General features: G+C 37.0%; 1 long non-coding RNA gene across 1 annotated transcript; it reads left to right on the forward strand.

Annotated features, from left to right (window-relative positions):
* Positions 1-6,912: 6,912 nt before the first annotated feature.
* On the forward strand, positions 6,913-10,374 carry LOC135156839 (uncharacterized). Its single transcript, XR_010295888.1, has 2 exons — positions 6,913-7,685; positions 8,383-10,374. It is a non-coding gene; the product is annotated as an uncharacterized LOC135156839 (long non-coding RNA).
* Positions 10,375-10,979: the final 605 nt, after the last annotated feature.

The following is a 10,979-nucleotide window of genomic DNA, read 5'->3' on the forward strand; positions in this document are numbered from 1 at the left end:
TATAAGGACAGGTTACATCATAAGCACGGGTATCACACTTGAAAGCCTATTAAAGCCAGGTTAGACTACAAAGACAGGTTTCTTCAGGGGGTGTTTCACAAAGATTTAAATATTAGTTGTACATCACGTACGCAGTAGTGCGCGTCCTCTTGGCATGATCCAACCAGTTCAGTAATGTCTTTTTTACTGCTAGCTCTCCCAGATAAGATCAGCATTCATTTTAAAAGCCAGTTTACACCTGAAAGCAAGATTATTCTTTTAAGCAGCTAACTCTTTAAAGGAGGTTAAGCTATAAGGACAGGTTACATCATAAGCACATGTATCACACTTGAAAGCCTATTAAAGCCAGGTTAGACTACAAAGACGGGGTTCTTCAGGGGGTGTTTCACAAAGATTTTAATATTAGTCGTACATCACGTACGCAGTAGTGCGCGTCCTCTCGGCATGATCCAACCAGTTCAGTGATGTCTTTTTTTACTGCTAGCTCTCCCAGATAAGATCAGCATTCATTTTAAAAGCCAGTTTACACCTGAAAGCAATATTATTCTTTTAAGCAGCTAAACTCTTTAAAGGAGGTTAAGCTATAAGGACAGGTTACATCATAAGCACGGGTATCACACTTGAAAGCCTATTTAAGCCAGGTTAGACTACAAAGACGGGTTTCTTCAGGGGGTGTTTCACAAAGATTTTAATATTAGTCGTACATCACGTACGCAGCAGTTCGCGTCCTCTCGGCATGATCCAACCAGTTCAGTGATGTCTTTTTTTACTGCTAGCTCTCCCAGATAAGATCAGCATTCATTCTAAAAGCCAGTTTACACCTGAAAGCAAGATTATTCTTTTAAGCAGCTAACTCTTTAAAGGAGGTTAAGCTATAAGGACAGGTTACATCATAAGCACGGGTATCACACTTGAAAGCCTATTAAAGCCAGGTTAGACTACAAAGACGGGTTTCTTCAGGGGGTGTTTCACAAAGATTTTAATATTAGTCGTACATCACGTACGCAGTAGTGCGCGTCCTCTCGGCATGATCCAACCAGTTCAGTGATGTCTTTTTTTACTGCTCGCTCTCCCAGATAAGATCAGCATTCATTTTAAAAGCCAGTTTACACCTGAAAGCAATATTATTCTTTTAAGCAGCTAACTCTTTAAAGGAGGTTAAGCTATAAGGACAGGTTACATCATAAGCACATGTATCACACTTGAAAGCCTATTAAAGCCAGGTTAGACTACAAAGACGGGTTTCTTCAGGGGGTGTTTCACAAAGATTTAAGTATTAGTCGTACATCACGTACGCAGTAGTGCGCGTCCTCTTGGCATGATCCAACCAGTTCAGTGATGTCTTTTTTTACTGCTTGCTCTCCCAGATAACATCAGCATACATTTTAAAAGCCAGTTTACACTTGAAAGCAAGATTATTCTTTTACGCAGCTAACTCTTCAAAGGAGGTTAAGCTATAAGGACAGGTTACATCATAAGCACATGTATCACACGTGAAAGCCTATTAAAGCCAGGTTAGACTACAAAGACGGGTTTCTTCAGGGGGTGTTTCACAAAGATTTTAATATTAGTCGTACATCACGTATGCAGTAGTGCGCGTCCTCTCGGCATGATCCAACCAGTTCAGTGATGTCTTTTTTTACTGCTTGCTCTCCCAGATAACATCAGCATACATTTTAAAAGCCAGTTTACACCTGAAAGCAATATTATTCTTTTAAGCAGCTAACTCTTTAAAGGAGGTTAAGCTATGAGGACAGGTTACATCATAAGCACATGTATCACACTTGAAAGCCTATTAAAGCCAGGTTAGACTACAAAGACGGGTTTCTTCAGGGGGTGTTTCACAAAGATTTTAATATTAGTCGTACATCACGTACGCAGCAGTTCGCGTCCTCTCGGCATGATCCAACCAGTTCAGTGATGTCTTTTTTTACTGCTAGCTCTCCCAGATAAGATCAGCATTCATTTTAAAAGCCAGTTTACACCTGAAAGCAAGATTATTCTTTTAAGCAGCTAACTCTTTAAAGGAGGTTAAGCTATAAGGACAGGTTACATCATAAGCACGGGTATCACACTTGAAAGCCTATTAAAGCCAGGTTAGACTACAAAGACGGGTTTCTTCAGGGGGTGTTTCACAAAGATTTTAATATTAGTCGTACATCACGTACGCAGTAGTGCGCGTCCTCTCGGCATGATCCAACCAGTTCAGTGATGTCTTTTTTTACTGCTAGCTCTCCCAGATAAGATCAGCATTCATTTTAAAAGCCAGTTTACACCTGAAAGCAAGATTATTCTTTTAAGCAGCTAACTCTTTAAAGGAGGTTAAGCTATAAGGACAGGTTACATCATAAGCACGGGTATCACACTTGAAAGCCTATTAAAGCCAGGTTAGACTACAAAGACGGGTTTCTTCAGGGGGTGTTTCACAAAGATTTTAATATTAGTCGTACATCACGTACGCAGTAGTGCGCGTCCTCTCGGCATGATCCAACCAGTTCAGTGATGTCTTTTTTTACTGCTCGCTCTCCCAGATAAGATCAGCATTCATTTTAAAAGCCAGTTTACACCTGAAAGCAAGATTATTCTTTTAAGCAGCTAAACTCTTTAAAGGAGGTTAAGCTATAAGGACAGGTTACATCATAAGCACGGGTATCACACTTGAAAGCCTATTAAAGCCAGGTTAGACTACAAAGACAGGTTTCTTCAGGGGGTGTTTCACAAAGATTTAAATATTAGTTGTACATCACGTACGCAGTAGTGCGCGTCCTCTTGGCATGATCCAACCAGTTCAGTAATGTCTTTTTTACTGCTAGCTCTCCCAGATAAGATCAGCATTCATTTTAAAAGCCAGTTTACACCTGAAAGCAAGATTATTCTTTTAAGCAGCTAACTCTTTAAAGGAGGTTAAGCTATAAGGACAGGTTACATCATAAGCACATGTATCACACTTGAAAGCCTATTAAAGGCAGGTTAGACTACAAAGACGGGTTTCTTCAGGGGGTGTTTCACAAAGATTTAAGTATTAGTCGTACATCACGTACGCAGTAGTGCGCGTCCTCTTGGCATGATCCAACCAGTTCAGTGATGTCTTTTTTTACTGCTTGCTCTCCCAGATAACATCAGCATACATTTTAAAAGCCAGTTTACACTTGAAAGCAAGATTATTCTTTTACGCAGCTAAACTCTTCAAAGGAGGTTAAGCTATAAGGACAGGTTACATCATAAGCACATGTATCACACGTGAAAGCCTATTAAAGCCAGGTTAGACTACAAAGACGGGTTTCTTCAGGGGGTGTTTCACAAAGATTTTAATATTAGTCGTACATCACGTATGCAGTAGTGCGCGTCCTCTCGGCATGATCCAACCAGTTCAGTGATGTCTTTTTTTACTGCTTGCTCTCCCAGATAACATCAGCATACATTTTAAAAGCCAGTTTACACTTGAAAGCAAGATTATTCTTTTACGCAGCTAACTCTTTAAAGGAGGTTAACAGAGCTGCCAAGTAGTACGATTTTTCCGTATTTAGTACGTTTTTGCAACCGAAATACGGCAGTACGTTTTTTCTTTAAAAAATACGTTTTTTGTATTTTTTTTTTTTAATCGAAATTTATTGAGAAAAATCATCTCTATATGTCTCTATTTCATAAAACGTACACAAATATGGTTATTAGATCAATGTAATTTCAGGTAACTTGGTTTTTTTTTCAATCATTTTGTAAAAACCAGGGTGAGATATACACAAGTTTCAATGTTTTTTTTTTTCATCTGCAAGAGCAGTGCACATTTTAGCTTGCATGCAGCTTGAGCGCCGTGATGGGCGAGTGCGCCAAGCATTTTAATATGAAATACACTTTTTTGGGGAAAAATACAAAATATTTATCTCACACGGTAAAAATACTGATTTTTTTGTCAAAATACTGATTTTGGGGGATAAGAATACTGAAAATGCAAAATACAACTTGGCAGCTCTGGGTTAAGCTATAAGGACAGGTTACATCATAAGCACATGTATCACACGTGAAAGCCTATTAAAGCCAGGTTAGACTACAAAGACGGGTTTCTTCAGGGGGTGTTTCACAAAGATTTTAATATTAGTCTTACATCACGTATGCAGTAGTGCGCGTCCTCTCGGCATGATCCAACCAGTTCAGTGATGTCTTTTTTTACTGCTAGCTCTCCCAGATAAGATCAGCATTCATTTTAAAAGCCAGTTTACACCTGAAAGCAAGATTATTCTTTTAAGCAGCTAAACTCTTTAAAGGAGGTTAAGATATAAGGACAGGTTACATCATAAGCACGGGTATCACACTTGAAAGCCTATTAAAGCCAGGTTAGACTACAAAGACGGGTTTCTTCAGGGGGTGTTTCACAAAGATTTTAATATTAGTCGTACATCACGTACGCAGTAGTGCGCGTCCTCTCGGCATGATCCAACCAGTTCAGTGATGTCTTTTTTTACTGCTAGCTCTCCCAGATAAGATCAGCATTCATTTTAAAAGCCAGTTTACACCTGAAAGCAAGATTATTCTTTTAAGCAGCTAACTCTTTAAAGGAGGTTAAGCTATAAGGACAGGTTACATCATAAGCACGGGTATCACACTTGAAAGCCTATTAAAGCCAGGTTAGACTACAAAGACAGGTTTGTTCAGGGGGTGTTTCACAAAGATTTAAATATTAGTTGTACATCACGTACGCAGTAGTGCGCGTCCTCTTGGCATGATCCAACCAGTTCAGTAATGTCTTTTTTACTGCTAGCTCTCCCAGATAAGATCAGCATTCATTTTAAAAGCCAGTTTACACCTGAAAGCAAGATTATTCTTTTAAGCAGCTAACTCTTTAAAGGAGGTTAAGCTATAAGGACAGGTTACATCATAAGCACATGTATCACACTTGAAAGCCTATTAAAGCCAGGTTAGACTACAAAGACGGGGTTCTTCAGGGGGTGTTTCACAAAGATTTTAATATTAGTCGTACATCACGTACGCAGTAGTGCGCGTCCTCTCGGCATGATCCAACCAGTTCAGTGATGTCTTTTTTTACTGCTAGCTCTCCCAGATAAGATCAGCATTCATTTTAAAAGCCAGTTTACACCTGAAAGCAATATTATTCTTTTAAGCAGCTAAACTCTTTAAAGGAGGTTAAGCTATAAGGACAGGTTACATCATAAGCACGGGTATCACACTTGAAAGCCTATTTAAGCCAGGTTAGACTACAAAGACGGGTTTCTTCAGGGGGTGTTTCACAAAGATTTTAATATTAGTCGTACATCACGTACGCAGCAGTTCGCGTCCTCTCGGCATGATCCAACCAGTTCAGTGATGTCTTTTTTTACTGCTAGCTCTCCCAGATAAGATCAGCATTCATTCTAAAAGCCAGTTTACACCTGAAAGCAAGATTATTCTTTTAAGCAGCTAACTCTTTAAAGGAGGTTAAGCTATAAGGACAGGTTACATCATAAGCACGGGTATCACACTTGAAAGCCTATTAAAGCCAGGTTAGACTACAAAGACGGGTTTCTTCAGGGGGTGTTTCACAAAGATTTTAATATTAGTCGTACATCACGTACGCAGTAGTGCGCGTCCTCTCGGCATGATCCAACCAGTTCAGTGATGTCTTTTTTTACTGCTCGCTCTCCCAGATAAGATCAGCATTCATTTTAAAAGCCAGTTTACACCTGAAAGCAATATTATTCTTTTAAGCAGCTAACTCTTTAAAGGAGGTTAAGCTATAAGGACAGGTTACATCATAAGCACATGTATCACACTTGAAAGCCTATTAAAGCCAGGTTAGACTACAAAGACGGGTTTCTTCAGGGGGTGTTTCACAAAGATTTAAGTATTAGTCGTACATCACGTACGCAGTAGTGCGCGTCCTCTTGGCATGATCCAACCAGTTCAGTGATGTCTTTTTTTACTGCTTGCTCTCCCAGATAACATCAGCATACATTTTAAAAGCCAGTTTACACTTGAAAGCAAGATTATTCTTTTACGCAGCTAACTCTTTAAAGGAGGTTAAGCTATAAGGACAGGTTACATCATAAGCACATGTATCACACGTGAAAGCCTATTAAAGCCAGGTTAGACTACAAAGACGGGTTTCTTCAGGGGGTGTTTCACAAAGATTTTAATATTAGTCGTACATCACGTACGCAGTAGTGCGCGTCCTCTCGGCATGATCCAACCAGTTCAGTGATGTCTTTTTTTACTGCTAGCTCTCCCAGATAAGATCAGCATTCATTTTAAAAGCCAGTTTACACCTGAAAGCAAGATTATTCTTTTAAGCAGCTAACTCTTTAAAGGAGGTTAAGCTATAAGGACAGGTTACATCATAAGCACGGGTATCACACTTGAAAGCCTATTAAAGCCAGGTTAGACTACAAAGACGGGTTTCTTCAGGGGGTGTTTCACAAAGATTTAAGTATTAGTTGGCAGTTGATATATAAACGTAACATGGCGTGGTCTTGAACAGGGAGGGGACAGCCAACATTGCCAGCAAGGTTACATGTAAGTGGTGAAATGTACTAATAACCTTGGAAGACACGATACCAGCATATAATGTCAATTTGTTTGTTGCCATATATTTTTTATATTATTAAAAAAACACAAAGAAAGACTTTTGGGAATAGGATTTTTAAATAACAGCCTTTAAAAAAGCTGATCATAATCTGACTCCGGTCCAAAGGTGATTTTGAACCTCAAAAAAAATTCCCAACAGCAGTTTCCAGCAACTTGCCCCTACAAACATGTACCATGAAAGAGTCAATTCCAAATTATAATGAACATGAATTTGTATCAAACCATCTGGTACATCTCGTAAGGAATAATTATAAGAATAGGTTCAATGTCACCCAGTTTTACAGTAGTTCGTTTCCAACATACGCTATGTTTTACATTTCTTTTTTTCCTTGTAATTAAAGGTCAAAATCATCAAAAGGTCAAGGCGCCCATCAGCGATGGATCCAGAGACCTACAAGCTGGTGTTTGATGCATTGAGTAGTGGACATCACGGGGCGACGAAGACTGCTAAGGAAGAAAACCAGAAATGGCACAGAGTGAGTAGATTTCTGCGAAAATGGCCAGGTGTACGGATACAGAAGATTTACAACCCAGTTACAAGAAACTTGGAAGATCGACTGGTTTTTCCCACTAATGATGCATACAGAATCATCATCAGGACAAATGAAATTGATGAGATATTGGAAAGCTTCTATCGTGAAACTATAGGAGATGGCGCACTCAAACTGACAAAGAGAATTCAAAAGGTGTTTGTTGGTCTACATAAGAGCGGGATCCAAAAGTGGTTGAACAAGAAACCATCGGTCCAGAAGAACAAGCCCCAATTCCAAAACTGTGCACCACTAATTCCTGTAGGGGCGTGCAGCGTAATGGAAAGGAATCAAGTGGACTTGGTGGACATGAGGAGCGTAGGTGGAGAGGGTGATTACAATTATATTTTGAGTGTGATTGATGTCTTTAGCAGGTACTTGTTCCTGAAGGCACTTAAATCGAAGACTTCAGAAGAGGTAGCTGGTGTTCTTGGAAATGTATATGATGTATTTGGACCCCCCAAAATCTTACAAGCAGACAGAGGGATGGAATTTAAGGGTGCTGTTCGACTGCTCATGAGTCGACTTGGTGTGCGAATAATCCTCAGTGCACCTTACAAACCAGAATCACAAGGAAAAGTAAGAATATCCTATAATTAAAGTTCTGTTTTTTGTTTGGTATGTCAGGGCACCAGTAATCCATGTTTATTTAGAAAATTTGATAATAATTGGATTCTTGCCTTCATGATGTTTAACTTTATGATATACTTAAAAATCACAAATTTCTTGTAATTCTACTAAAGGAAACAGGTGTAAAATAGAAACAAAAACATTTTAGTTTCTAAACTATTAGTTTTGATATGAGGAGAATTAGAATTGCATGAAAGAAGATATTTCATCATGTGTTTAAAAAAAAGCATAGAATGCACACAAGCAATATTGATACATGAGCCAGAAAGAGATTACACCTTTCAAAGCTTTTAGGGACAATACAGGTACATGTATATGTCATATCATGACGTATTTACGTGTATGGGGTGAAAGAGTACATGTATTCTCAAGCAAATATTTTCATACTTTATTTTCAATTCAATCCATTTATTTTCCTAACCAACCTTGTATATTTACAATTATATTTCAATTGACGTGATAAATCTGCTGTGCAAAATGTTTTACCGTGTTACTTGATGATTTTTTACTGTCAAGTCTTGTGCAACTTTTGACACCAAAATTTGGTTTTAAAAACCACCTGTCAGAAATCAGGCAACAATGTTTCACATTTCTTCCTATTATTGCAACAAAATGAATTGTAATAATTCTTGTTTTCATTTTACAGGCTGAACGTAGCCATGCATCATGGAAGTCAAAACTTCGTCTACAACTTGAGGAGCTGAACGGCACCAATGACAATTTCCAGTGGATTAATTCACTTGAAACTGTGACAAGGCTGTATAATGAAGGATATCATTCTTCCCTGGGTATGTGCACTTGATAATTGCAAGAGCTGTATGCATGCTTCAAAGACAGGAGGACAGATATTTATTAAGAAATTGACTGAAAATTGTGGCAAATTAATGAATATTGGGCATTTCATATGATAGCCTGAAAATCCTGCCTTACTTATCAAAATCCCTGAATCATGTGCAGATAAATGGATGAGCAGACATGGGTACTATTTTTTTTAATCTGAAAATGACTGCCCGAGGTTTGTTACCAAGAAAATCTTATATTACAAATTTTAATGAGATACTATAAGGATATAATGAACATTATTTACTGAAAGATTTTGTGAAATGTAAAAAAATATTCTAGTTGAATATTAGTACAATATCATTAGGTGTGTAGACCTGAGAAATACCATCATACTTGCTTTTATATCGCTTAACACTTTTTTTATGTCATATATATTTACCTTACCGTAAATCTTTTGTATTGTAGTTTTATGTAGTATTGATTTGCTTTGTACTTTGCTTTATTTTGCTTGTTCTTCAAACCTTTTTTTTTGGAAATAAGCAGAGATCCAAGGTAAAGCATTTTAGGTGATATATATTTACCTTAGCGTCAAGCTTATGTCTTTTGTATTGTAGGAGTTTTATGTAGTAATGATTTGCTTTTTACTTTGCTTTATTTTGCTTGTTCTTAAAAACATTTTATGGACATAAGCAGAAATCCACTCTGCATGCAAGGTAAAGCATTTCATGTCATATATATTTACCTTACCGTAAATCTTTTGTATTGTAGTTTTATGTAGTATTGATTTGCTTTATACTTTGCTTTATTTTGCTTGTTCTTCAAACCTTTTTTTTTTTGAATAAGCAGAGATCCAAGGTAAAGCATTTTAGGTGATATATATTTACCTTAGCGTCAAGCTTATGTCTTTTGTATTGTAGGAGTTTTATGGAGTATTGATTTGCTTTATACTTTGCCTTATTTTGCGTGTTCTTCAAAACATTTTTATGGAAATAAGCAGAGATCCACTCTGCCCCCAAGGTAAAAAGAATTTTGGGTAATATTGTCTTACACCTTGGGTATGTCATCTTTGTCATCCACATTTTTGGTCTTTCTTATTGTAGGAGTTAAACAGGTTGTGCAGGGTATGCCATTGAAACCATAGATATAATATGGCTTTTGTCTTTCATATTTTTTTTACAGTTTTATGAAAAAGTTTTTTACACCATATACATATTATGCCATAATTTTTTCCTTCTTTATTATTTTGAAGAATTTTAAAAGTATAAAGACCACTTGGTTTGCTTTACAATTACTTTGATTCATAGAAGCTATTTTTGCACCTGTTTCTTGGAAATATTTTTTCTCTTTCTTTTTTAGCTCCCCTTTATTATTGATTAATGCCCAAAAGTATACTAGTACAAGAATAAACCCTCTGCAAAACAAACGTTTCAAATTTTATGCAAGGGTCCTGTCACATGTAATGATTCATGTTGTATATGGTTTTCATGCAATTTACAGGACTTCTTATTGTAAATTAAAAAGAATCTATTCCAGGGCATCACTGGTATGTATCTCCTGTTGGTGACAATGTTTGGAAGTGAACATTGCACCCAAGTTCTCAAGTCAACCGTTTCTAATTAGAATATCTTACAGTTTCATTGATAAAACTTGTATATCCAATATATATTCTTGTGGTAATTTTGGTGAAAGAAAGACATGAAAAATTGAGTCTGTAACTGATATTTTACCTGTATAAATCCATAATGTTATGGATATTCATGTTTGTGCAATCATCAATTTCAGTTTTCTGAATGTAACAGGATTGGGTCCTGGGTTTAGTGGTCAAGGATTTGGGTTTGCGTCCCACCCCCGCCCCAAACAGCAATATAATACAGTAATGACTTGCCATATTAATATTGTTTTTTAACAACTCTGGTATTTTTTTTCTTATTGTAAGCGTTTTATGTCATATATATATTTTTTTTCACCATAGATATAGTGCTTTTGTATTTTGTATTTAGGACTTACATGGAGAATTCAGTTGCTGTATACTTACTATTTTGTTTTGCGGTTTGGTTCTTAACAGATCATCATTTTGCTAGTAGATTTGTTTCTTTTCCTGCTCTTTTGTCTGTACATATATTTTATAAAAACTGCAAATTTGTAGAGTATTTGTTACTGGATCACCACAGAAAGGAAATTTTCAAGCCTGGAAGTTTAGGCGACCGCACACCTTACGACTGGTCTGCGACCCGATTTTAAAATAAAATGTAGTGGAATTTGATGCTAATACTGAGACTTGGAATATCTTACTCTGTAATGTTCTAAATCATCTTACCAATACCTATGATCAAATTTGTGACTAGTATACTATCATCCTTCTTAGAATAAAAGCGAATTTAATATCTAGTCGTAATGACGTCATAGCAGTCGTACGATTGGCTACTATTTGAAACTAATTTGGACTTTACTCCAAAGTAA

The sequence above is a fragment of the Lytechinus pictus genome, chromosome 15, assembly GCF_037042905.1.
Source record: "Lytechinus pictus isolate F3 Inbred chromosome 15, Lp3.0, whole genome shotgun sequence".
Taxonomy (NCBI): domain Eukaryota; kingdom Metazoa; phylum Echinodermata; class Echinoidea; order Temnopleuroida; family Toxopneustidae; genus Lytechinus; species Lytechinus pictus.